Raw genomic sequence first — 27,527 nt, 5'->3', positions numbered from 1 at the left:
AAGGGGTGAGAGGAGGGGGAGGAGGAGGGAGAGGAGGAGGGGGAGAAGGAGGACCGGGCCCTTTCCCCCCCCCCCTCCCGGAGGCAGCTCGGGGTGCGCGGCCCGGGGGTCGGGCCGGGGGGGGCGCCGCGGGGCGGCTGCGGGGGGCTCGGGGCCCGCCGCTGGGCTAAGCCCCGGCGGTGGTGGCGGCGGCGGCGGCGGGCGGCAGCGGAGGCAGCTGCCGCCTCTGTCCTCGGGTGCGCTCCGCTCTGCTCCCTGGTGTGTTGATTCTTCCCCCAGCTGCTGCCTAATGGAGTCCAGGCGCTCGCGTCACAGGAAATGCCTATACTGCCCTCCTCACTCACTTCCGGTGGCAGGTATGGAACCTATAGGGGGCCTGTCACCCGGCACGTGCGCCGGGGGCCGGCCGGGCGGGAGGGGAGGCAGGCCGGCGGGGGGCCGACCCCGACCCCGACCCCGACCCGACCCGACCAGATCCGCCCCGGAGCCCGGGCCTGGCCGGCTGGGCCTCGCTCCCAGCGCCCCTGGCAGGGCTGCCTCGGCGAGGAGTAAGTTTGTAACCGCCCTCCGAGGCTGGGCGTGCACAGGAGGGCGGCGATCTCGATCGTGTGCGCGAGAAGTGTGCGTGTGGACCCCAGGGTGACCTAGAAACGCCAGGGGTGCGGAGGGACTGCAGATTCTCCATCCCCGGCCGGGGACGGGGTCGAGCAGGTGGCGAGGTTTTTGTCATGAGAATGATCAGGCACAGGGCTGTAGTAGGCCCTGTCGACTCGCTCAATGGTAACCAGGACTGGCCAGCTCTTGGTTTGAGTGTGGAAAATTCGAATTTCCACAGCCAGGTGCCACACACAGTTGTCGTGCCTGGGCCATCCCTGGAGGTTTGAGATGATGAGCCTGGGAGACTCTGTGTTCCACCCAGGGAAGAAGGAATAAGATGGCTAAGAGCAATATCTGATGGGGGCAAGGAGTCAGAAAAAGGCTGTGGGTTGTAGAGAGGCGGGGAGAGACTTTGCTGAGGGGCTTTCACTTAGCTTTTGCCCAGCATCTCCTTCTCCCTTCCAGTTGCCTCTTGAGTCACATCCCACTTTAGGCAGCAGTAGTAGAGACCAAACAGCTTCGTCCAAAACATGCATCTCAGGGAGAATTCAGACTCAATTTGAGATCCAGGCTTAAATGTTTAGGTGAACTGCGAGGCTTCAGCGTCGCTGTAACTTAACCCGTTTATGTGGCTGTAGAAATGCAACAACCAAGAGCTAGGCTGAGTCTTGATCATTGGTGAATAGTCTCTCTTCATTATCCCAAACAATTATTTACATATATGTGGTCGATAGCATATACACCTGACGTGTACAGAGATTTTCTCAGACATTTAACAATCTTATTCTGAAGTAGTTTCCACGTGGAAAAACAGACTCAACAATAGAGTATATTACAGCTCAGAAATCTCAAAAGTTCATAGCGCAAAATAACTTTGAGACTTTTGGCTAGGTTTCTAAAGTTAGAAAAATTCATTGCTCAGTTGGTAAAGAATCTACCTGCAATGTGAGAGACCCGGATTCGATTCCTGGGCTGGGAAGATTCCCCTGGAGCTGGAAGTGGCAACCCATTCCAGTATTCTTACCTGGAGAATCCCATGGGCAGAGGGGCCTGGTGGGCTACAGTCCATGGGTTCATAAGAGTCGGACACTAGTTAGTCACCGCCACTCTGCATTCAGTTGTGTCCGACTCTGTGCGACTAAACCACCACAAAAAATAATTCTTATGAGAAAGTATTAAAGAATCTTGAGCTCTGTTGATCCTCAAACTTAAGGAAGGAGAAGACCAACGCAAGATCTGACAGAGATTTAGCTTTTAGTCTCATCTCTTAAATATGCTTCCAGGTGGTGGTGTAATTTCAAGATGACTCACATGCAGTATTCTTACCTGAGACAGACCTAAGTTCTACCTGAGGTTCCTAGGGCACTGCCACTGTATCCAGCAGAGCCTGAATTACTAGATAGTTAACACTTCAGAGAGCGCTGGTTGTATGCTAACTTTAGACAGCCTTATTATTAAAAGTGTTGTTATTGTTTATACAAAATTAAATTTTGCAAAGTCATTTATAATAATTTATGAGGCCCATAGCAGTACTGAGGACAAGCTTCTGAATAAAGTCTGTAGCTTTCATGAAGGAAACAATTACTTAGTGATAGCCACAGACAAGGCTTACCCTTCATGAACAAAAGTAAAGGATGAAAGGCAAAAGAAACTGGTCTCAATTGGTGTCTAAACTCATATATATACACCCCAGCTTTTGTATGTTTTATGTGACTAAGGTGGCTGTTACTAGAATTTTGAATTTATGAAGTCCATGTGGGCACACATTTTTCTCTAAACTAAAATACAGCTGGAGACCCTGTTGTCTGAACTTTGAATGTTTTTAGAGCCATGTTTGAAGCCCATGTACAGGAGAATAATTCTGAAATACCACTCTGTACACACTCAGAATCTTCAGTAATACAGTATTACCTGCAGGATGCAATCCAGAGTTTATCTTGCTCTCCACAGATTGTTCTCCAGCTTTCTCTTTGACTTTGTTTCTTACCGCTCCCTTTATGAACTCTTCACTCCCCCAAATGTGCTGGCCTCATCTTCTGAGTCTGATCACATGCTCCCTCCCACCTTTTCTCTACCCTTCTGATTCAAGACTTGGCTCCTTTCTCACCTCCTTGGAGGAGTTTTTCCTGACTGCCAGCCTCCTTACCCTCCTTCTGAGAGTCATTTATTTAGACTTCCAATATTGAAGCCTGCTTGCAATATTTAACTAAAACCTCTTCTTCAAGTCTTCAGAGAGGACTGATTCAGTCCCCCTGATTCTTCCCCTTTTCACCCTCCTCCTGGAAAAGACTGAGATAGATTTATGAGTAAAGGTCCAAGATGTCTTTTAGGAAAAAAAAAATTGAATGTATATTCAGGTATTTGATTCATTTATTTTCATTTCCTGTGGTATTTTAACAGGTCTTTATATGACCAATCCTGTGCTAGGTTCCAAATAAGAGGCAACTTTTATCCTAGAGATACTGAAGCTAAGACTTACAGGGATGTAAAAGATAGTTGAGCTAATTTATGTCTGAGGATTTTCCAAGTACAAGATGTCTGTGAGTTATGTACATTATGTGTCTCTCAACTAGTGTATAAATTCTTTGAGGTAGGATCTGTGTATTGTTCATTTAAGCCAATGTTTTTCAGATTTTGGACCCTGACCTGTGAGTCATAAAATTGGTGTATTGGTTGTGATTACAATTTTTAAAGATGAAATGGAAAAATGGAAAAGAGTAGGAAACATCCAAGTCAGTCACTAGTAAGAAAGGTCATTATTATTTTGTTAAAGTTCTGTTTTAATGACAGACATATCTCTCAGCTTTACAAAGCAAAATGCATCTCTTCTGTAGACCATTCTCATAAAAGTTTGCAAAACACTCATCTCGGATGGTCTAGACTGACAAAAGGCAACTCAGGAAATCAGTGTTAGACAAGTTCTGTCCAGAGCAGTGTCTTAGCTATAAAAATTAAAAGCTACTAGATTGAAAAATTAAAAGCTACTTAGATAGTATGGGTGTTCATAATAAAACATAAAACCAAATTTTCATAAAAGACTTTGTAAAAAAAAAAACTAGAAGAGACTGTTTACTCTTCTATCAAGTTTTAAATTTAGTGTTAGCAACATTACTATTATTCAGTTTATTAAATTTCTACTGGAAGAGGTAGTTCTCGGCTGTCCTTGGAGAGGGATATATTGTATTTACATCTCTAGCATCATTTCTGGGGCTTCCCTGATGACTCAGACGGTAAAGAATCTGCTTGTATCATTCCTAGCTTTTCTTTGTTCAGGGTTCTAATACTGGCAAGCTGGACTTGTTGGACTTGGGAGAATTCAGGAAAGAGCACTGTTCTTGCAGTGAGAGCACATTTGATCAGCCAGTTGACCTTGGGCAAGTAATTTGACTTCACTGCCCTGCACTCATTTCACAAAAGAAGTGTGGATAATGGCACCGGCCTACCTGCCTCAGAGACTTGATCTGGGAGTCAAAGAAGATATCAGGTATAACAGATAGCTGGAAAAAGACTATCTTGAAAGGTTTTAAAACATAACTTAAATCTGCCATCATTTCAAAAAGGATTTGAGGCAATGAAGTTCAAAGAGAATTTAATAACTGCTCGTAGTTCTGAGCTGTGGACTCTATAGTCATTTGTTAACCCCAGCACTGCCACTCCACTGGGTTCCTGTGCACCTCTAGCCTGACAGCTCTCAATACTGTGCTTCCGATTGGTCTTCCATGAATGGGGAGTTTCCAGTACCTGCGTTGTACAGTGAATGGCACGGTAACCCGGCAGTTACTGCTCTGTGCGTGTCTCTCCAGCACTTGCTTGTCCTCCCCTCCTACAAACATTCCGCTCTTGGCCACCAGCATCCTCCAGTACCCTCCAGTACCGTCCACCAGTACTCTCCTGAAAGGGAGGGGAGGGGTGGCACATTGGGTGAATCCAAGTGCAAAGACAGGAGCCTTATACTTTGAAGGGAACATGTGGAAGTGTTCTTTCTCCTCTCAGCTGAATACCGTCCTTTTTGCCAAGAAAACTAGATTGTTCTTTTCCTACCACACAGCTGGGTTAGACTGCTTGGAGTAGCTTGTTCTTGCTGCTCTGTCACAAAATGCATGTAACACGAAGATGTGTGTGCAGAGATATTCACTGAAGCATCATTGGTAGGAGCAAAAAGAATGGGGTCATCACCTTGTGCTAATATGGAAATAGGATCAAGGTATATTGAGTAAAAAATGCCTATAACAAAACAGTGTGCCTAATATGACTCACCTGATAAATAAATGAATAGATATGTATGCATTATTTTTTTCTGGTCAGCTAGAAGAGCATAAAGCAGTGATTTATCTTTGAGTGGAAGGACTGGGGTGGTTGAGGAGGGAGGTTCTGATTTTTCCGTTTGATACTCTTCTGCAGTGTTTGCATTTTCTAACTAAATATAAGTATTTTTTTTAAAGTGTCAATAGAGGTTATTTGGATTTTGCTTTTTTGTGTATTATTAAGTGCTATGTTTTTAAAGTACTCAAGTTTCTATTTTTATGTTAATTTTTAAAATTTTTTCACATTTTTAAAAGTACACTCAAAACCAATCAAAATATTCATGATCATTAATCATAATAAAAGATGCCAGATGAAGCAGTGTTGTGTATAATTGATGACATTAAATATATTTGCTTTGTAAACATCTCTTTCTTTCCTATTACCTGCACTTCCTATGTTCTCAGACTGCTGACTCTGCACACACACACACACACACCCACACCCATCTCTCATTTGGTTAAATTCATCTGGGGAATAAAGGGCAAAAAGACATTCCTATTTATTAACTTTGAAAAGTAGATAAATAATTAATAGCCCCTGGAGTCCATGGACACTGGACAGCAGGCCCTTTGGGCAATCTTTCTTCTTCTCAGGTTCCTGTATGTGGTTCATCTCTCTGGCACTATGTTAATTGTAAATAATAATCAGTGGAAAAACACAATTATTGTTAACCAAATTCTAATTAGTATGAGAAAATATGTTTTCTGATTAGATTATACACAGGCCAGATAGAAGTAATGGTCTAATGCCCAAACATTTTAAAGGTTTTAGGTGATTATTCGTGAAGTTTAAAAAAACTGTTGAAAGAGTCCCTGCATTTCTTCATTTAATTTTATCTCAAAAAATGTGCTGTTTACTTAATAGTACTAAATGTGTAGGCAAATGTGGCACAGGATGGTAGCCTAAATTTAAAAAGCTGAAGGAATTAATGAATGCCAATCATTAACAACAAAAGCACAAAACAGTAGTTCTTAGCTTTTTTTTTTTTTTTTTTTAATGGCTTGTGGAGCAGTCTTTGGCTAAGTCAGGACCGAGAGGGTTTTAGGACTTTCTGGCCCTATAATAGCAATGGGGTTTGTATCTTTTCATAAGAGTGACCTTCCTGTGTACATCTGTGAAATATAAGAATGTCCACTTTCTAACTATACCTCGGACCCTTTCACAGAGTAGCTTTTTCTCTATCCCTAAATTATTGACAAATATTATGAAAATAGAAATAGATGTGTTTGTAAGGTTCAGTCACAGAGTTTCAACAACACTGGTCTTTTCATTTCCTGGTGTCCATCCTTTCCATTCTTATCCTTTCTTTCCTATGATTGGACATGTCCACCACAGGGTTTACCCTAATAATAAAAAAATATGAAGAGCTAACACCTACCAGGCCTTGTTTTAAGTCTTTACATTCACTGTACTATTTTAACCTTCCCATCAACCTTATGAGGTATGTAATATTATTGATGGTATATAGTATTATCAATATTACCCCCATTTTATGGGTGATAAACTGACACACAGAAAACTTGAGGTCAAATAGCTGGTGTGTGGGAGAGCCGGATGCACAGGTTTCAGAACTGTGTGCTCTGCACTCCACTGCTTTTCAGAGATGGCTGGTTTGACTCTGAAAAGTACTCATTGTTTAAAGGGGCCAAAAAGAAGAAATAGAGCAAGTCCTATAAATTAATTCTTTTAGAGAATTTTTTCTTAATGTGGACCATTTTTAAAGACTTTAATTTGTTACAGTATTGCTTACATTTTTATGGTTTGGTTTTCTGGTGTGTGAGGTCTTAGCTCCCTGCCCAGGGATCAAACCTGCACCCCCAGCATTGGAAAGCAAAGTCCTAACCATTGACTGCCAAGGAGGTCCCTGAATTAATTTTTTGACTTTGCCTTTTTTGTGCACATAAAATTTTGGTCCCTCACCTTTGAAGCCCCTGTTGTCTCATCGGCCCATTTAGTGGTAGATAAATGACTTCATGAGCGCTAGGAAAAGGTTTTCCTCCTTCTGGAAGCTACCTGGGGGAGTGCCCGAAAGCTCCTTGTCAAACATACAGCTCATTTCTTCAAAAAAGTCCTGGTTGAAATGCAGCGTCTTGCCTAGAAGGGATAGATAGCACACTAGGCTAGGTATAACCTGGAGATTTTTTATCCATTTAGCGAACTTCATCTTAAAATAGTGAAGGAGGGCCAGAAGGAATGAATGAACTTAATTTCCTTTCGAACTGGGAGAGCTCCAAACCTAGAGGGCTTCTTGAGAGACACATTAAGTCAGGAGGCCTCAGCTGGGTTGTTTTGCAACTGCTTGTGTCTCTCTCTAGTGTGAGTTTCTCAACTGTGTAAGCCTGTACTTGTCTAGGATCCTGGGAAAAGAAAGAACCAGCCTTGATTTATACAAGAATTCGTACTTGATTGCTTTACTCCATTAGTGGCTCCAGCCAGGTCAACTGGCAAAGGAAGATAGATGTCTAACTAAGATGAGGCCAGACAGCAGATGCTTAGTATCCAGGGGCAGGACAGGAAGGGCCAGCTCAGGGAGACTACAGGAGCTTCTGTTGAGAGTCTACTGTGAGGGAGGGCGGCCGGGCTGCTTAGAGCCCTTACAATGGCATGTGCCCCGAAGAATGTGGGTAAATGATTGCTCTGCTTTGTGCAGGTGCCCTAGTCAAGCTTCTTTTTTAGCGGCTTCTCTGAGGGTAAGCACACTGTGTCTCCTGTGCCCATCACTGCGTAGTTGGGGTGTGGGTTCTCTTCTCTTTCAGATACTTTACTTGATAAGAAAGTGGCCTAGATGACTTCTTTTTTTATTGTTATTTTTTAATTTTGTTTTTTTTTAATTAATTTTTGTTGGCATATAGTCGCTTTACAATGTTGTATTTCTATTGTACAGCAAAGTGAATCAGCTATACGTATACGTATAACCCCTCTTTTTTGGTTTTCCTTCCTATTTAGGTCACCGCAGAGCACTGGGTAGAATTCCCTGGGCTATACAGTAGGTTCTCATTAGTTACCTATTTTATTCATATATAAATATGTCAATAGTGAAAGTCGCTGCTCAGTCGTGTCCAGCTCTTTGTGACCCCATGGACTGTAGCCTGCCAGGCTCCTCTGTCTGTGGAATTCTCCAGGCCAGAATACTGGAGTGGCTAGCTGTTTCCTTCTCCAGGGGATTTTCCTAACCCAGGGATCAAACCCAGGTCTCCCACATTGCAGGCGGATTCTTTACTGTCTGAGTCACCAGGGAAGCCCAAATATGTCAATATATGTGTATATATATGTCAATCTCAATCTCCTAATTCATCCCACCTTAGTGTCCATACATTTGTTCTCTACGTCTGTGTCTCTATCTCTCTTTTGCAAATAAGATCATGCCCTAGGTGACTTCTTGAGGTCCCTGTAGCCTAAGGGTTCGTTGTATCTGGTTTCTGTTGCCACTACATAGTATTACTTGATTAGGTTTTGGGGGTAGAAGAAAGGAATCTTAAATAGCCCCAAAGCATAAAACTTTGGCTATGCCATAGCTTTGTTTCTTGTTTTAAGACTTATTATGCAAGATTTTAAGGATACACAAAGGTAGAATAGTCCAGAGACCCCCATGTGCCCATTGTCCAGTTACAGTAGCTGTCAATTCATCCATTTTCCCTCTTCTGCTTATTTTGAAGTAAATCTAAGATATTATTTATAAAATATGTATTTATATTTCAGTATGTAGGTCTAAAATAACAACCCTTTTTGAAAACATTGTCACAAAGCCATCATCATACCTAAAAAGCTGAATAATCCCTGAGTTACCATCAAAGATGCAGTTAGTGTTCAAATTCCCCCAACTGTCTCACATACATATTCTTTTTAAATAGTTGGCTTGTGTGAAGCAAGATCCAAATAGGATCCACACATTGCTTTTGGTTGATATATTTCTAAAGTCTCACTGTTTAAGGAAGCATTTTTATTTAGGTGTAATATCAAGAGGGGAGCGCACACCTCCTGGTGTACAACTCAGTGAATATTTCTCCATGAAACCACCACCCATGTGTCATGAAATAGAGCTTTAACCAGGATCCCATAGTACCTTATTGTAGTTTTAATTTGCATTTCTCTGATGACTGATGATGTTAAGTCATTTTAAAAGATATTTTTTGGAGCCATTTCTATATTCTCTTCTATGAGGTGCCTAGAAAAGTTCTTGTGCTCCTCTCTCTCCCTTTTAAAAGTGTGTTTCCTTCTTATTGATTTGTGGAATTCTTTATATATTCTGAATACGAGTCCTTTGTTGAATGTATGTACTGCAAATGTCTTCTCTTACTGTGTGGCTTGCCCTCACTCTCTTAATGGTGTCTTAATGAGCAGAATTTCTTAATGAAGTTCAATTCATCAATTGTTCCCTTTATGGTTTGTGCTTTTCTTGTCCTACTTTAGAATTCAATCCCTGGCCTCAAGGGCATGACGATATTCGCCTAAGTTATCCTCCAGAAGTTTCAGCGTTTTTTCTTTTTAATTGTCTACATCTACACTCCTAGTATTTAGTTTTGTGACAGGTTTGAGGCAGGGGTCTACATTAATTTGTTTTCCATGTGAACATCCAGATATCTGGCACCATTTTTGTTGTTGTTTACTTATTTGTTTATTTGGCCTCACTGTGCAGCATGAGGGTTCTTTGTTCCCTGACCAGGGATTGAACCCAGGCCCTTGGCAGTGAGAGCATAGAGTCCTAATCACTAGACAGCCAGGAAATTCCTGATCTAGCACCGTTTTGAAAAGACCATCCTTCCCTCTCTGTCCTGCAGTGGTATCATTATCCTACATTAGAGGACTGTACCTGTGCGGGTCTGTTCCTCAGCTCTGTTTGTTCTTTTGGTCTGTTTATATATCTTTGTGTTTCAGTTGGCAAAAGTTTGTGCTAATACCATGCTGACTCAGTCGCTATAATTTTATAATAAGTTTTTCCATGTGGTTATGTAAATCTATCAGCTGTTTTTCTTCAAGATTTTCTTGGCTGTTCTTGGCCCTTTACATGCCATAGAAAAATAGAATCATCTTGTCAGTTTACACAAAATAACTGCCGAGATTTTGGCTAGAATTAAATAAAATCTGTGCATTGATTTGTGAGAACAAATATCTATAATATGGCAAGATTTCATCTTTTATGGCTGAGTAATATTCCATTATGTGTGTGTATGTGTGTGTGTGTGTATGCACATAGCTATACCTGTGTACACACATCCACACACACGTTGTTCAGTCACCAAGTCATGTCCGACTCTTTGTGACCCCATGGACTACAGCACGCCAGCCTTCCCTGTCCCTCACCATCTCCAGGAGTTTGCCCAGGTTCATGTCCATTGTATCGGTGATGCCTTCCAACCATTTCATCTTTTGTCACTCTCTTCTTCTGTCTTCAATCTTTCCCAGCATCAGGGTATTTTCCAATGAGTTGGCTATTCGCATTATACACAAAATTTTGTGTGTGTATCATATACACACACACATATATACATATATACACATATATACACACACACATAGGTCCCATCACTTCATGGGAAATAGATGGGGAAACAGTGGAAACAGTGTCAGACTTTATTTTTTTGGGCTCCAAAATCACTGCAGATGGTGACTGCAGCCTTGAAATTAAAAGACGCTTACTCTTTGGAAGAAAAGTTATGACCAACCTAGATAGCATATGCAAAAGCAGAGACATTACTTTGCCAACAAAGGTCCGTCTAGTCAAGGCTATGGTTTTTCCAGTAGTCATGTATGGATGTGAGAGTTGGACTGTGAAGAAGGCTGAGCACCAAAGAATTGATGCTTTTGAACTGTGGTGTTGGAGAAGACTCATGAGAGTCCCTTGGACTGCAAGGAGATCCAACCAGTCCATTCTGAAGGAGATCAGCCCTGGGATTTCTTTGGAAGGAATGATGCTGAAGCTGAAACTCCAGTACTTTGGCCACCTCATGTGAAGAGTTGACTCATTGGAAAAGACCCTGATGCTGGGAGGGATTGGGGGCAGGAGGAGAAGGGGACGACAGAGGATGAGATGGCTGGATGGCATCACTGACTGGATGGACATGAGTCTGAGTGAACTCCGGGAGTTGGTGATGGACAGGGAGGCCTGGCATGCTGCGATTCATGGGGTTGCAAAGAGTTGGACACGACTGAGTGACTGAACTGAACTGATACACACACACATACACACACACACACACACACACAATGGAATACTGCCTGCCTTCCTTTGTGCTCAGTTTTGTCCAACTCTTTGGACCCCATGGACTGTACCCTGCCAGGCTCCTCTGTCCGTGGGATTCCCCAGGCAAGAATACTGGAATGGGTTGACATGCCTCTCTCCAGGTATCTTCCCAACCCAGGGATGGAACCCACATCTCTTAGGTTTCCTGCATCTGCAGGCAGGTTCTTTACCACTAGCACCACCTGGGAAGCTACTCAGCCATAAAAAATGAAATTTTACCATTCACAAGGGTATTACGCTTGGTGAAATAAGTCACACGTGTGTGCTAAGTCACTTCAGTTGTATTTGACTCTTTGCAATCCCATGGACTGTAGGGATCTCTTATGTCTCTTGCATTGGCAGGTGGGTTCTTTACCACTAATGCCATCTGGGAAGCCCATAAGTCACATAGAGAAAGACAAATACTTATGTTACCACTTACAAGTGGAATCTAAAAAATAGAACAAATTAGTGAATATCACAGAAAAGAAACAGACTCATATATATGCAGAACAAACTAGTGGCTACCAGTGAGGAAAAGGAAAGAGGGGAGGGGTAAAAGAGAGGTAAGAGATTAAGAGGTACAAACTACTATGTATAAAATAAATAAGCTACAGGGGAATACAGCACAGGGAATATAGCCAATATTTGATGAATCTGCCTGCAATGCAGGAGACCCAGGTTTGATCTCTGGGTCAGGAAGATCCACTGGAGAAGGAAAGGGCAACCCACTCCAGTATTCTTGCCTGGAGAACTGCATGGACAGAGGAGCCTGGTGGGGTGCAGTCGACAGGGTTGCAAAGAGTCGGACATGACTGAGTGACTAACACACACTCACACACATACACGTATATTTTATTTATACATTTATCTGTTGGTGGACACTTAGGTTGCTTTCATACGTTGGCTATTATAAACAATGCTGATATGAACATTGGGGTACATGTATCTTTTCAAATTAGTGTTTTTGTTCTCTTCAGATATGTACCCAGAAGTGAAATTGCTGGGTCATATGGTATTCTATTTTTAGTTTTTTGAGGAACCTCCATCCTATCCTCCATGGTGGCTGCACCAATTTCCATTCCCACCAAGAGTGTGCAAGGGTTCCCTTTTCTCCAGAGTCTTGCCAGCACCTGTTACTTGTTGTCTTTTTGATAACAGCCATTCTGACAGATGTGAACTGATATCTCATTGTGGTTTTGATATGCATCTGTCTGATGATTAGTGATGTGAACATCTTTTCATGTGTCTATTGGCCGTGTGTATGTCTTCTTTGGAAAAAGATCATTTCAGTGTCTGCTCATTTTTTTAGTTGAAGTATAATTGATTTACAATAGTAGTTTCTGGTATACAGAAAAGTGACTCAGTTATACATGTATATTATATATATATTCTTCTCATATTCTTTTCCATTATGGTTTATTACGGGATATTGAATATGGCTCCTGTACTATAGAATAGGACCTTGTTGCCTGTCTATTTTTCCTTTTTGGCCACGCAGTGGAGCTTGTGGGATTTTGGTTCTGGAACTCTACCACTGGGCTGGCAGGGAATTCCCTTGTCTCTTTTATATACAGTAGCTTGTATCTGCTAATCCCAAACTTCTAATTCAGCCCTCCCCACTGCCTTTCCCCTTTGGTAACCATAAGTTCATTTTTTATATCTATTTCTGTTTTAGAAATAAGTTCATTTATATAATTTTTTTTGGTTCCACATGTAAGTGAGATCATATGATACTTGTCCTTTTCTGTCTGACTTACTTCACTTAGTATGATAATCTCTGGGTCCATCCATGTTGGTGCAAATAACATCATTTCATTCATTTTTTACAGCTGAGTAGTAGTCTATTGTATATATTATATATACACCACATCTTTATTATCCCATTCATCTGTCAATAGACATTTAGGTTGGTTCCATATCTTGGCTACTGTAAATAGTTTGCCCTCTTAAAGTTTTTTTAAAAATTTAGTTACTTATCTGTTTTTGGTTGCACTGGGTGTTCGTTGCTGCACGCCAGCTTTCTCTAGTTGTGGCAAGCGGAGCAACTCTTCCTTGTGGTGCCCAGGCTTCCCATTTCCGGGGCTCCTCTTGTTCCGGAGCACAGGCTCTAGAGTGCCTGGGCTTCAGCAGCTGTGTCCCACGGGCGCAGTTGCTCTGAGGCATGTGGGGTCCTCTCAGGCCAGGGATTGAACCTGTGTCCCCTGTGTTCGCAGGAGGATTATTAACCGCTGGACCGCCAGAGAAATCCCTGTCTGCTCATTTTTAATTGGATGGTTTATTTTTGCTGTTGAGTTCTGTGAATTCTTTATATATTTTGGATGTTAACCACATGTTGGACATATCATTTGTAAATATTTTCTCCTATTTAGTAGGTTGCCTTTTCTTTCTTTCTTTTTTTTTTTTTTAGTTTGATTAGCTCCAATTTGTTTATTTTTGCTTTTGTTGTCCTTGTTTGAGGAGACAGATCCAAATAACTGCTAGGGCTGACATCAAAAAGCACGTTGTTGTTGTTTAATCGCTAAGTTGTGTCTGACTCTGTGACCCCACAGACTGTAGGGGTCCAGGCTCCTCTGTCCATGGGATTTCCAAGGCCAGAATACTGGAGTGGGTTGTTATTTCCTCCTTTAGGGGATCTTCCCAGTCTAAGGATCGAACCCGCATCTCCTGCATTGCGGGCGAATTCTTTACTGCTGAGCCACTGGTATCAGGTCTTACATTGAAGTGTTAAACCATTTTGAGTTAATTCTTGTGTATGGTATAATGGTCTGGTTTCATTCTTTTGCATGTGGCCGTCCAGATTTCCCAATTATATTTATTTCCAGCTCCGTTGTACGTTCTTTGCTACTTTATTGTAAATTACTAATTGTTCTTGTATGTGTGGGTTTATTTCTGGCCTCTCAATTCTGTTCTGTGTATTGAATTTTTTATGCTAATATAAGTGGGGTCATGTTTAACATTTGATTTTCCTCTGCCAGTACTAATGTTAAGACTATTGACAGGTAGTTTATCATTACAGATAAATTAAAAGTCCATATCAGAACTAGCCTTTAGTCTTGAATTCAGTTTGTTTTTACAATTTATATTTACTTTCTACTTACGAATAATTTAACAATATAGCTGGTCTTTTACCATTTTCAAGTATCAGATTTAAATGCTTCGTTTGGAGGGATTGAGAAGTGGGTGGCTCCAGGAGGTTATTTAGGTGAGGAATGAGCGATTCTCTGGGGAAGAACTTGTCCTAAGGGAGTGGGAGCCAGGCTGGACCCACCTGACCCTGTAATGAAGCCCTGCCCCGAGGGAGTGAGACTGTGTGCTGTCTGTCACTCATGTGTCTTCTAGCCGTGGTACCTGTGGACTCATGTCTCAGTCCTTTGGTGTGGGGAGGGAGGGCTGCCAGTGAAAAATGCAAAGAACTCTTTTACTGGCAATTTTAGAAAGCACCGAGCATGCACCGTACCGCTTTGTGGCCCCTTTGATATGGTGCAAAAGCAGGACATTGTCCCTCACCTTAGAACTCCTTTTGCTTTGGCACTTTATTTCAGAACCTACCAGACGCTCCCCCAGTGCCACTAAGAGCAGTAATAGTAGGAGTAACATTAGGAGCTTCCATTTACTTATTTATTTAGATTGGACTATTTAAAAAGTCTTTTGTTGAATTCGTTACAATATCGCTTCTGTTGTTTATGTTCTAGTTCTTTGGCTGTGGACCATGTGGAATCTTAGCTCCTCCGCCAGGAATCAAACCCGTACCCCCTGCACTGGAAGGCAATGTCTTAACCACTGGACCGCCAGGGAAGTCTCTAGTAGCTTACATTTATTGAGTGCTTGTTACTTGTTACTCTGTTAGGTACTGTTTCAAGTACTTTATTAACTCATTTAATAATCACAGCTACCCCATGAGGTAAATTAGATAAAAGTATGCTTATTTTACAAGGGTGGAAACTGAGGCACAGAGAGGCTAGATAACTTGCCTGAGATCACACAGCTTATAAGTGGTAAAGCCAGGTTTCAAGCACCAGTGCCCCCTATCTCTTAACATTATATAGGCTCTCAGGTGGCAGCAGCAGATGGGGGCTAAAGTAGGAGAAAAGGAATAAGCCAGGGATCCCTGAAGGGCCTCTGGCCAGAGAGCCCACTCTGCTTGCTTTTTGTCACCCGTGGGCTAGCTAGCCCATGAGGACCGGAAGCAGTATCTTGGGGTTGGGGTGAGGGCCGCTTTAGAGGGAGCTGAGGGCTAAATTAGCAATTAATATCAAGAGAATGTGAAACACGGGTGAGGTAATCATAATTTTCTCTTTAGATCAGATTTATAGACTTAAGAAACATGATATCAATTTGTTTTACAATTTTGTCACCTTAAAATTTCCCTGGAGTAAGTGGAATCATGACTTCTGGTCTGTTCTTCCTCTGAGGTGACAGGCACATCTATATTTAGACCAATAGTCATGCTCCTGTGGTGATGGATCAGTGTGTGCCTCCAAAAATGGCCGAGCATCGAAAGAATACTGTGTGGCTTTGTGAACCGATAAATCATCGACGTTGTGGATTTGATGCACACACTTCAGAGGGACGTCTATAGAAATTTCCTTGATAAGCAGAGAAAGGAACCTTTGTGCTAGGATCACAGAGAGCCACCTGGGCAAGGGTCCATGAGCTCATGTTAGTGAGCAGACTCAGTTTCAGCCACATCACAAACAGAGTGAATCTAGGCTTCCCAGGCCTGAAGCAGGAGCACCATTCATTTTGATGACACTAACCACAGCCTGGGATTTTCTTTAACCCTATCCTTTCTTTTACCTCCCACATTTCATGTGTCACTAAGCTCTATTGATTCTGCCCTTTAAATAGCTTTCATATCTGTCTGCTCTTTTCCTTTTCTGCTGCCACTAATTGGGATCCTGGATTGGACAATAACCTCCTGAATGCTTTTTTCCCTCTAACTAGTTCCTTCACTGCCATCAGCATTATCTTTATAAAACATAAAACCATCATATCACTTCCCTGCTTAAAAACATCTCAATGGCTCCCACAGATCACAGAATTAAAATCTTAACATCCAGAGGCTGGTCTGTGAGGCTCCTTAAAAACTAGCCCTGGTCTCTCTTTTGAGGCCCCATCTCTCTCATTTTGTCACTTGTGGAACCAACCATCCCAGTCCTCCTGGGGCTTCTGGAACCCATAGTTTGCTTTCACGTATCATGCCTTTCTTGGGATATTTCTCAACAGGGTGCCTTCCCTGCCACCCTTCTTCTCGTCTTTGCCCTTTTGGCCAACTCTTAACTTTCCTTAGAGATTGTCCTCCTACTCACCTTGGGTGGAAGGCATGGTACGTGTCTTCTTTTTAGAAAAATATTAATTTATTATTAATTTGGTTGTACCAGGTTTTAGTTGCAGCACGCAGGGTCTTTGATCTTTAGTTGCAGCATGTGGGATTTAGTTCCCCGACCAACAACCGAACCTCGGACCCCTGCTTTGGCAGTCTTAGCCCCTGGACCACCAGGGAAGCCCCATGGTATCCTTCTATAAGCAGTTCTCTCGCCATGTTGTTCCGCTTAAATGTCTGTCATCCCTGGTAGATTGTGGAGTCCTTGAAAGAGGATCTCATTCCTCATCTCTTCCCAGGTTACCGTAGATGCTTCACAGGTATTTGCTGGATGCATTCTCCCTTCATCCAACTGTCCATTGTTCTTTCGACTAATATTTATTGAGCAGTTGCCATATGCAAAGCACTCTAGCTGCTGGAAACACATGGTGAAAAAGACACAAAATCCTTATTTCCATGGAGTTTATATACCAGTGAGAGAAGACAAGCAATAAAGAAAGAAACGGGAACTGAATCAGATGGTAGGAAGTGTAGGCAGAGAAGTAAAGTAGGGTCACGTGACACAGAATACGTGGGTGGATTGTGTGGACGGCCAGAGAGGGCCTTTCCGAGCAACAGCCTGCAGGCTGAGGCCTGAATGAACTACCTTGTGGAGATCAGGGTAAAGAGCATTCCAAGAAGAGGGAACAGATAATGCAAAGGCCTTAGGGTAAGAACAAGCTGACTTAGAACAAACACTGGTTACCTAAAGCCAGGGCAATATCAGGGCACAGTAAGGAAAGTGTCTGCAGCAGGCAGAACTTAAGCCATAGGTCATAGCTGGTTTAGGAGTCAAAGGTTCTTTAAATCATACTAGATACTTATTGGCAGCTACAAATAGCAAAATAAAAAGCCCTGCTGTTCACACCTGATGCACAAAAGCACTTAGGAATGTAGGTGCCTCCCCACTTCACTGGAAGCCAAGCTGTCCATGTCAAGATGGCCTGTGTGAAGAAACTGCCCAGTTGTAATCCACTTGGCTTTCTCGTCTTGGAGCCTTCAGTTTGCCCAAGCCACACAGTTAATATAGCCACAAGAACGTGGACTTTTATCTGCTCTGAAATGTGCCTATTTTTTAACCTTTCCAGGGGGAAAGGGCCTTTACTTTACCCATTCCTCATTATTTTCCAGCTTAATGTTTTTACTCCCTTCCTGTAACTGAAACAAAAAAAGCTGTATCTGAAGATCTGTGTGCTTTTGTACAGGGTGAGCGTGTGCTCATGTACACATGTGGGCCATGGCCGAAGGTTACATAACGAGCTGTTCTGAGTACAGTTGGCTCATGCCGAAAGCCCTGATGTGGCAACTCCAAATTTCATCGCAGGTAGGCTGAGCATGAACTTGAAAATCAGGAGTCGTGGCTCAGGGCAGCCTGCTGGCCACCTTTATTTTCCAGCTCAAAATGTTTCCTGAAAACCCTGGGTTTGGGTTCAAAAGGGCCAAGAGAGTTCTGTTTTACAGACAGGTGCTCCCTGCCACAGAAATGGTGATATACAATCTTCATCTTCCCCAGTGGGTGGGTGGCTATGATAGAGGCGATCAGGCTGGATAGAAGTGTTCACATTCTTTGTGGTTTTATTAACCAAGTGGCTTGGCCACATCAAGGCCATGTCTAGACAGCATAATAGACGCTGCTATGGCACAATGATCTGTGTTTTGTGTGTGTGTGTGTGTGTGTGTGTGTGTGTCCCCCCTCCTTTAATTATGTTTCTGGTTGTTCTTCGTGGAATTGACCATCTAGAAAACTTATTTAAATATACAGAGTAATAATTTAGGATTAAAAGGATTCTTGGACCTCTAAACCTTTCAGACAAGGTAACTGCAGTGTTAGGTGTCTTGCCCAGGGATAGACGGTGGGTTGGTGTCAGACTAGGTCTGACAGTCTTGGGTTCCTGGCTTCCGTGGTGGCTTTTCTGTTCCCAGTGATACAGCCTTTAATCACTGAAGGGAGATAGCAAAGTGGCGAACTGATGAGTTTTTTTAAACTGGTAGTTCATATTTTAAAATTGGGAGATTACACATCAGAATCTGGGTTTCTAGTTTCTCCAGAAAGACCTGAGTTCATACTCTTGCAGGCCTGGCTGTTGGTAGCAGCAGTGGCTTCTTCCTTTATACAGGTCATGTGGTCTCCAGTTTACTACAGTCTGCACTAGTCCTTATTATCTCTCAAACACTGAAATTGACTGTCAGCTGCCATTTATGGTCAATTGTGAGCTGCTGTATTTCTGATAGTAGAATTAAGAGGAAAGAGAGCTATTTCTCATGCCCACCTATCTATTAAAAGTGGGCCATATTTCAAGAAGAATGGATTACAGATTTTTTTTTTTTTGCCACACCCCATGGGATGTGGGACCCTCATTCCCCAACCAGGAATCACACCCTGCATTGGCAAGCAAAGTCTTAACCACTGGACCACCAGGGAAGTTCCAGAATGGATATTTTAAAAAGCAAAGTGTTTCAAGGCCAAAGAATACAGCTCAAGATATTGTAAAAAATCTATTTGGAGCCTATAAGGCATTGGAAGTTGCAGCTCTTGTGCTAAACTCTGATACCATATCAGAAAAACTTTGGATACATTTTTTCAGTGAGGTTACAGAATACCCTTGACAAGTTTTGAAAAGAGATTTTTGTAGCATGGGGCCAAGAAGAAAAGCGGAACAGAGAAAGGAAAAGGGACCCTTCTCTCGCTTTGCCCCATAGCAGAGCTATTAAATGTGAGATTAGTCTGCTTAGACAGTGAGTGAGTCAAGTTGTCCAAAAGGCTGTGCATTAAGAACTCTTCATATTAACTTTAGGCAGGAATATATTGAACTGTTCAGCTGTGAGCTGATAATCAAGGCAACAGAGATACTGAGAAAGTCAGAACCGAGGATTCCTTTCCCATTTGCTGGAATAACCGTGAAATTGCTTAAAGGAAATGTGCCATATTATTCTGAGAAATCAATGATAAATAAGCAACACCCAAAGTGTACCACACTGATGATTTCTTGAATAAAAGGCTCATTTCTCCTCGTGATTGCTTTCTTTTTTTCTGGTCTCTGCTTCTAGCTATCCTTCAACTTTACCAACAAACATTTTGTTTGTGAAGCTAAGAGTCTCCATAAAAGGTTAAAAATAATTCAGCTATATTGTGTTGAACTTAATTGAAGTGTCATGAACCATCTTGAGAGCAGGAGAACCAGTTCTCTCTTGTTGCTATTGGCTTAGTCTGTTTACCTTTCTGGTGCCCTGTCCTCTGAAGCTTGGGCTGGGAGGCCTGGTGAGGAATGTTTCCTCTGAGGTTTCGACAGGTTTGGCTGTTCAGCACTGCCTCAGAAGCTGCTTGGCTGCAGGTAAGGAAGGCTGCTGCCCTATGGGAGGGATAATTATGGTCAGTGAGTTTGAGCCTTTAGCTTGGCCTTACTCTGCACCCAAATTCACATCTGATTCAGGAAGTCTATTTTTGTGTGTCCACATCAACGATTTCCTTGCTCGCTTTATCGAAGGGAAACAGCCTTGCTACTGGTGAGGAGATTCTGAATCAGGCCTCTTGCCTGGCTGAGTTGCAGGGCTTGAAAGGATTAAGTCAAGGGAGGAGTCACTGTCATCAGAATACCCACACAGGACCGCCCACCTCCTCTCTGACTTACCTACACAAAGCATGATTACCCTGGAGGGGGCAGGTGGTGAGCAGGCATTGGGGAGGCAAGGGCCTGAAGTCCTTTTTTTCCCCAGTTCAGGGGGCACCATTGGTTGTGCCTTTTCCAGAGAACGTTGAAGTCTGGGAATCTCAAGATATGCCTTGACTGTGAGAAGTCTCTTCTGGGCTTGTGACAGCCTTGTCGCTTAAGTGGCTCGAGTATCCGTCACAAGTAGAACATGTGATGGATAGCCAGACTTTTCATGGCTAGGGGAGGCTCTTTGACTTACGGGAATATAGTGGGTCCAGGATTGTCCAGAAGCCACAGTGAGTGGAGCCTCCTGAGGTTGATAAACCCTGAGTAGATTAGGGTGGAGCTCCCTTGGGAAGGGAAGGGTCCCTTCCCTTGGCTTAGTCTGGAGAACCTTGCCTTTGAAACAGTCAGGCTGTGGTTAGCATTATGAGAGATTCTTTTTGTTCCATCCCTCTTATAGCATATGTAATAGGATAATGGAAAAAAAACCCCTTCAATTGCCATACCAATGTTGCCACATCAAAGCAACAGTTAATATACTTGTCATGGCAAATTAACATGGATCCCAATATAAACACTGCTTTATCCCTTTTTGTTTTTAAAAGAAGCATTTGGCTTGTATATTCTGTTTGAAACATCAAACATAATGCATGGTCATATTTGAATATGGATGCTACTTATGTTTTAATAATAACTGGCATTTTTATTATGTCTGTGGCACCACAGGTGTATCATTTTAAATTATGTATATAGCATTTAAGGTGTATAGTGACTTATATAATTACTGTTGCTTCATGTGGCCTACATAGGATGTACCAATTTAGCAGATGATGTCATTCAAATCACATGAAAAGTCCCCTTAGAATTCCCTGGTGGTCCAGTGGCTAACACTCTGTGCTCTCGCTGCAGGGGCACTCGATTCAGTCCCTGGTTCGGGAACTAGAACCCAGCATGCTGCTGGTACCCCTCCGCCCACCCCAAAATAGTCCCCTTAATCTGCCTGTCTGAATTCATGGAAATCACAAGTCTGGAGACATATTTTGATACCAATAACATTGTCCATGAAATCTTGACACCTTCTTACCTTCTCCCCTCTCCTTACACCACCTCCTCCCATAAGCTTGGCATCGCTTCACAGTGAAGTTCCACCCATGACAAGCCCCAGTGTGTAGTGGGTCTGAACCCTTGCCTGGATCCACGGCCAGAAATCGGATGTGGTCCAGGGAACAACCTAGACGAGTGCCAACAGGGACACGTGGCAAGGGTTCTCCTTGCTTTTTGACACTCTTCAGCTGGCGTCTCCCAGGGAAGAGGAGCCTTGGCCATCATCCCCTCCTCCTACAGGTCTGTGTTGTAACTGCCTCAACATCCCCTTTTGGCTGAGTTGGTGAATCCAAGAAGGGTAATGCTTGCCATGAGCATCACCTGGAGTCCTCCACAGTATGTTGACTCCACTGGAGCCGGGTGGGTGGTGCCAGCGAGGCGGTTGGGCCCCTAGAGGAAGCGTGTAACTAACCCTGGGCAACAGCCTGAAGACTGGTGGTAGATGCCCCGCCCTGTGCTCTCAAGCGTGGGCGGGTGCGCGTTTTCTAGGCCAGCAGCTCCAGAGGACAGCCCACAGGCTCTACCATCAGTTCTGGTAAAGGAAATATATGTGAGGAGGCCAGATTGGAAGTGAATAAGAGACCATGATGTTCAAGGTTAGATAGGAAGAGCTCCTGACGCAGAAGTGGGTTTTCCCTTTTAAAATGAAGATGGCCACAGCCGATGTGGCCTCCTGTGTGTCCTCTGGTGATCACCATCCTCTGGTCTCCTATTGAGGAGAGGGGGGGGTGGCCCTGGATTCCCAGAGTAGCCTCGCGAGGGGAGGAGGCCCAGCTCCGCCCAGCAGTTTTCACATTTCCCCTGTGAAATTCACCAGCACTCAGAGCTCTGAAGATCCAAGCGTGCCCAACTGAGTGGCAGTCTGTGAGTGGCAGTCTGTGGGGAGAGAATGTAAGATTTCTTTCCTGCAGCTCCCTTTACCCTCTCCCTACGGAACCCTAAGTAGACAAAATATTGGGTCAAAGGGCCAAATAATCTTGTTTGGGGAATCTCACCATCTCATTTTCCAGCCAGGCACTTTCCCCATCCTGTAACTTTCCAGTTGTAATTCGGGGAATATTATTGATAACTCTGACACCTGGTGGTCACTTCAAACACTGCACTCTGGGAGGATCGACAGTCCTCTGATCACTTTTAAGTTTTTGTTTTTCCGGTTCCAATTTCAATGTAAATAAGATATACTTTATACCTTAGTTATTCTTACTAATTGAATTATTTATAAGTAAAATTCTTGAGAATGCATTTAACAGAATACACTTGTATAAAACATTTCTGTAAAGACATACCCCAAACTGCATGTTATGGTCCTTGGAGTGAAGCTAGGTTTGGAGGGGAGGGGGAACTTATTTACTTTACACCCACTAGTTATGTCTGAAATCGATTTTAAGCAGGAAGGAAGTGTTACTCTGAGTGTGGCTGGAGGACCCCACTTGGGCAGGAGGCCCGGAAGTCCAGGATATTCCCCTCCAGGGCTCCGACCCTCTCCTGGTTTTGTGTCAAGGGACCTGCAGTGCTTTCGTGTGTTTGGAGGGTGTGGAGTATGGCTGGCCTCCCTCTGATCTTGTTCACTGATGGTGGTGCGGGAGCCCAGCAGCTGAGCAGAGGCTGGTTCTGGGGAGCCGAGTGGTCGGAGTGCTGAAGCCACGAAAAATTCCCCTCTCCCTTGATGGTCACGGGCTTCCCTGGTGGCGCAAGTGGTAAAGAACCTGCCTGCCAATGCAGGTGACATAAGAGATGCATGTCTGATCCCTGGGTCGGGAAGGTCCCTTGGAGGAGGACTCGGCAACCCACTCCAGTATTCTTGCTTGGGAAATCTCATGGACAGAGGAACCTGGCGGGGTGCAGTCCACAGGGTCACAAAGAGTCCAGCATGACTGAGGTGACTTAGGAGGCATGCGCATTGGTGGTCACAGTAGTGAAGGAAGCAGCCACCGTGTCAGGTGTGGGCTGCCCACTTCCCGAGGTCGTGCTCCGCGGTGGGGCTCCAGTTGGAGAGTCAGCCACTCATTTAAGTTTCTGACGCCTCACAGGTGTAAGGCACCCGGAGCCAAGCTTCACAAGGTGTGTGAGGTGAGGCCCCTTGAGGTGTGGGGCAAAAGCTTCCCAGATTTTAACCCCAGAGAAGTGGGCTGGGGGCAGATGTGGCCTGGGGCTGGCTGGCAGGAGCGCCTGGTCTGACAAAAGCCGTCACCTTTTGACTAGCTTCTCTGTGCCTCTTACTGTGCAACACCAGCATTGCCTTCTACTCTTGAACACACCTCCCACCGCTTTCCCACCACTCCCCCTCATGGTAACGTGCCTTTATGAGTGTGTGTGTGTTGCACGTAGCCACTTTCCAAGTATGTGCTCTGGACAGCAAACACTCCTCTCGCATGACTGTGCCCATTCACCCAGCTTACCAGCAAGCAGCCCAGAAACACTGGGTGACCGGGTGACCTCAGAGGAGGTTGCAAGGTGTTCAGGGCACAGCCCCAGGGAAGTCTCCCAGGGCCAGGTCTGATCTCCAGGGAGGAGGGAGTTCCTGCCTGCACTTGTCACGTGGTCCCTGAGGGTGGAATCAGGACCAGGATACAGGAGTGGAGCTCTTTCAAAGCAGCTCTTCAGGGAAAGAAAATCTCAACACTGCACTCAATTATTGGTCTTTATACCCAGAGAACATGTTTCAACTCCAGAGATTAACTCTTTTTTTTTTTTTTGGCCCCACCGTGTGGCATGCAGGATCTTAGTTCCCTCACCAGGGATTGAATCCATGTCCCCTGCATTGGGAGCTTGAGTCTTAAGGGGTGGATGGTCTAGTGATGAACTCTTTTAGGAGTCCCTCAAGGTGCAAGACAGCACAAGTGCTGTCTCAGGTTGGTCCGAGTGTCCACCATCTTTTGACTTCCAAAGTCAGGCATTCCTGGATCACTCTTGGTGACCTACCTCTCGTTCCTCCAGGTAGTCCCCCCTTCTACCTTCCTGGAAAATCAAGGTACCTCTCTTTTCCTCCTTTCTTCCTCCTCCTGCTCAGATCAAAGCTCTCCAGCCAACACCATGTGACCTAGAGGATGGAAAACACGTGCTTGGGGAGACAGAAGAAGGCTCAGAGCCTGGTGACTTCATGGAGCTGCCAAAACAGTCTGACTGCTTTACTCTCAATAAAGTGAGAAAAGAAACCCACCTACGTGAACGACTGGACTTTCTTATGTGAAGCCAAACTTCGTGGTAACAGATAATAGTGACCCTCTGTGATAACCAGGTGTTTCCTTGATTCTCATCTATACTATTGCATGGGGGCAAATAGTTCTTAATAAAGAACAGAAATAACACAGATTGAATCTCTGGGGTTAGGGGTTGTTCCTCTGGTAGGACTCTGCACATAGTAATATAGATCTGGTTGGGCTGTTGTTCTTAAATTACTGATTTTAAGTGTTCCTCACAGTGGAGTGGAGTTTCAGAAGCACGTATTTGGTTGCCTTAGCTTCAGTTTAAATATGTGGAGAGCAGTGAGGGAGGCTCCTAAGGACACAGAGGGGAAAACCAGGCATTGCCTTTGTAAGATGGACGAATGGGGAATTCCCTGGTGGTTTGGTGGCTAGGACTTGACGCTTTCACTGCTGTGGCCTGGGTTCAGTCCGTGGTCAGAGACCTAATGTCCTGCAAGCTGCCCAGCGTGGCAACAAAACAAACAAAACCAAAACACATTTGGAGCTCGTAAAAAGCTCTGGCACTGAGCTCAGAGAAAGCTGGGTTGAGGCCCTTGGTTCAGCTCCCCTGCCCACCAGCATGGGGAGCTTGTTAGCGTCAGGTGACCCATGTATTTTCTGATCTCTGAGTCATCTTAAAAGTCAGTTTATCAAGGTATAATTGACCTACAATAAACTACATCTATTTATTTTTTAATTGATTTTTTGGAGTATAGTTGATGTACAATGTTGTGTTCATTTCTGCTGTACGGTGAAACTAATCGGCTATATGTATAGATATATCCCCTCTTTTTTTAGGTCACCATTGAGCATTGAGTGGAGTTCTCTGTGCTATACAGTAGGTTCTCATTAGTTATCTATTTTATCAGAAAAACTATGACAAACCTAGACTGCATATCAAAAAGCAGGGACATCACTTTGCCAACAAAGGTCCCTATGCCTGCCTGCTAAGTTGCTTCAGTCATGTCCAGCTCTTTGCAACCCAATGGACTGTAGCCCACCAGGCTCCTCTGTCCATGGGATTCTCCAGGCAGAATACTGGAGTGGGTTGCCATCTCCTCCTCCAGGGGATCTTCCTGACCCAGGGATCAAACCCACATCTCTTATGTCTTCTGCATTGGCAGGTGGGTTCTTTTTCACTAGGCCCACCTGGACACATGAAAGTCCATATAGTCAAAGCTATGGTTTTTCCAGTAGTCATGTACAGATGTAGAAGTTGGATCATAAAGAAAGTTGAGCAGTGAAGAATTGATGCTTTTGAGCTGTGGTGCTGGAGAAGACTCTGGAGAGTCTCTTGGACAGCAAGAAGATCAAACTAGTCAATCCTTAAGGGAAATCAACCTTGAATATTCATGAAGGGCTGATGCTGAAGCTGAGGATCCAATACTTTGGCCACCTGATGTGAAGAACCGATTCATAGGAAAAGACCCTGATGCTGGGAAAGATTGAAGGCCTAAGGAGAAGGGGGCAGCAGAGGATGAGATGGTTAGATAGCATCACCGACTCATTGGTCATGAATCTGAGCAAACTTTGGGAGATGGTAAAGGACAGGGGAGCCTGGCCTGCTGTAATCCATGGAGTCGCAAAGAGTTGGATAGGACTTAGCCACTGAACAACAACAACAACATATACCCAGAGTGGAATTGATAGAGCATAGTAGTTCTATTTTTAATTTTTTCTATTTAAAATTTTTTTTATTTTTATTTTTAATTTTTATGGAGTTTCCATACTGTGTCCCATAATGGGTGCACCAATTTACATTCCCACTGACAGTGCACAAGGAGTCATGTATATTTCATGCTTTTATTTTCTCCCATTCTGTAGGTTACCTTTTAATTTTGTTGATTGTTCCTTTCCTGTGCAGGAACTTTTTAGTTTGATGTAGTTCCATTTTTATTTTTGCTTTTGCTTTTGGCATCAAATCCAAAAGGTCATTGCCAAGAGTGATGTCAAAGAGCTTACGTCCCATGTTTTCTTCCAGAAATTTTATGGTTTCAGGTCTTACATTTATGTCTTCAGTTCATTTTGAGTTGATTTTTGTGTATGATGTAAGATAGTGGTCCAGTCATTCTTTTTGTGTAGCTATCCAATTTTCCCATTACCACTTACTGAAGAGACTCTTCTCTCTCCATTTTGCATTTTTGCTCTTTTGTCATAAATTAATTGATGAAATATGCATGGTTTTATTTCTAGGCTCTTTATTTGGTTCCATTGATTTATGGGTGTCTAGAAGTTAGCTAAGAGTCTTTAAAAATATCTTTCATGTGTTAACTAAAATTATGAACATATATAATACAACTATTATCATTATTTTTACATCTTTGGACACAAAACCTCTGGGTCAGTTCTGGCTCAGCCTATTTTGACTTATCATTCTCTTTAAGAGTAAGTTTTTTCTGTTTCTTTCTGTGTCTGGTAATCTTTGACTGAATGCCAGACATTGTTAGTTTCACCATTTTGAGTGCTGAGTATTTTTGTATTCTTATTAATATTGAAAAATATTTTAAATTATCAGAACTGTTATTTTTGCTTATTTTTTTAAAACATCATACAGCTTTTTTCCTTTAGGGAGAAAAAAAAAGGAACAAGTTCCACCAAATCAAATAAACAATCTGTCTTAAGTTGAAGTTTGGGAATCACTGGTTTATCAGCTAGGATTGAATGAAAGGAGGTAACAGCCACAGTTGACCGTCTCATGCCAATGGCAGCAAACAACAGGATCAACCAGGGCAAAATAAATATGTGGAAGCCTTGATAAGTGCTTAAACAGACTGGTTCCCTGAGATACCACTATAGATATATTTTTTGATATATATACAAATATATTAATATATCTTAATATTTTGGACTTTGTTCTTAGATGCAGTTATGTTCATTGGGAACAGTTCTCTGTTAAAAACTTGCCCTTTTCTCATGAACTTCTTGTGTACTCATTCTCAGCTCTTCTGTATTGGGTCACTCTGGTGTATTTTCCAAGATACTGGCTTTTCTTGGTGATTTAGAGTCCTACATTTCTTGTAAAAACACTTTCAGGTTTTAACAGGGATCTTTTCCTTTCTTTCCTGAGTTTTGTTCTCTTGAAATCCTACAACTATTGT

General features: G+C 43.2%; 1 long non-coding RNA gene across 1 annotated transcript; it reads left to right on the top strand.

The window, feature by feature from the left end:
- The first annotated feature begins 155 nt into the window (after positions 1-155).
- Positions 156-24,407, top strand: LOC120880371. Its single transcript, XR_005725020.1, has 2 exons — positions 156-356; positions 24,262-24,407. It is a non-coding gene; the product is annotated as an uncharacterized LOC120880371 (long non-coding RNA).
- Positions 24,408-27,527: the final 3,120 nt, after the last annotated feature.

Source organism: Oryx dammah, unplaced genomic scaffold, assembly GCF_014754425.2.
Source record: "Oryx dammah isolate SB20612 unplaced genomic scaffold, SCBI_Odam_1.1 HiC_scaffold_21, whole genome shotgun sequence".
NCBI lineage: Eukaryota > Metazoa > Chordata > Mammalia > Artiodactyla > Bovidae > Oryx > Oryx dammah.
The sequence above is the reverse complement of the archived record's forward strand: the minus strand, read 5'-3'. Positions and strand labels throughout refer to the sequence as shown.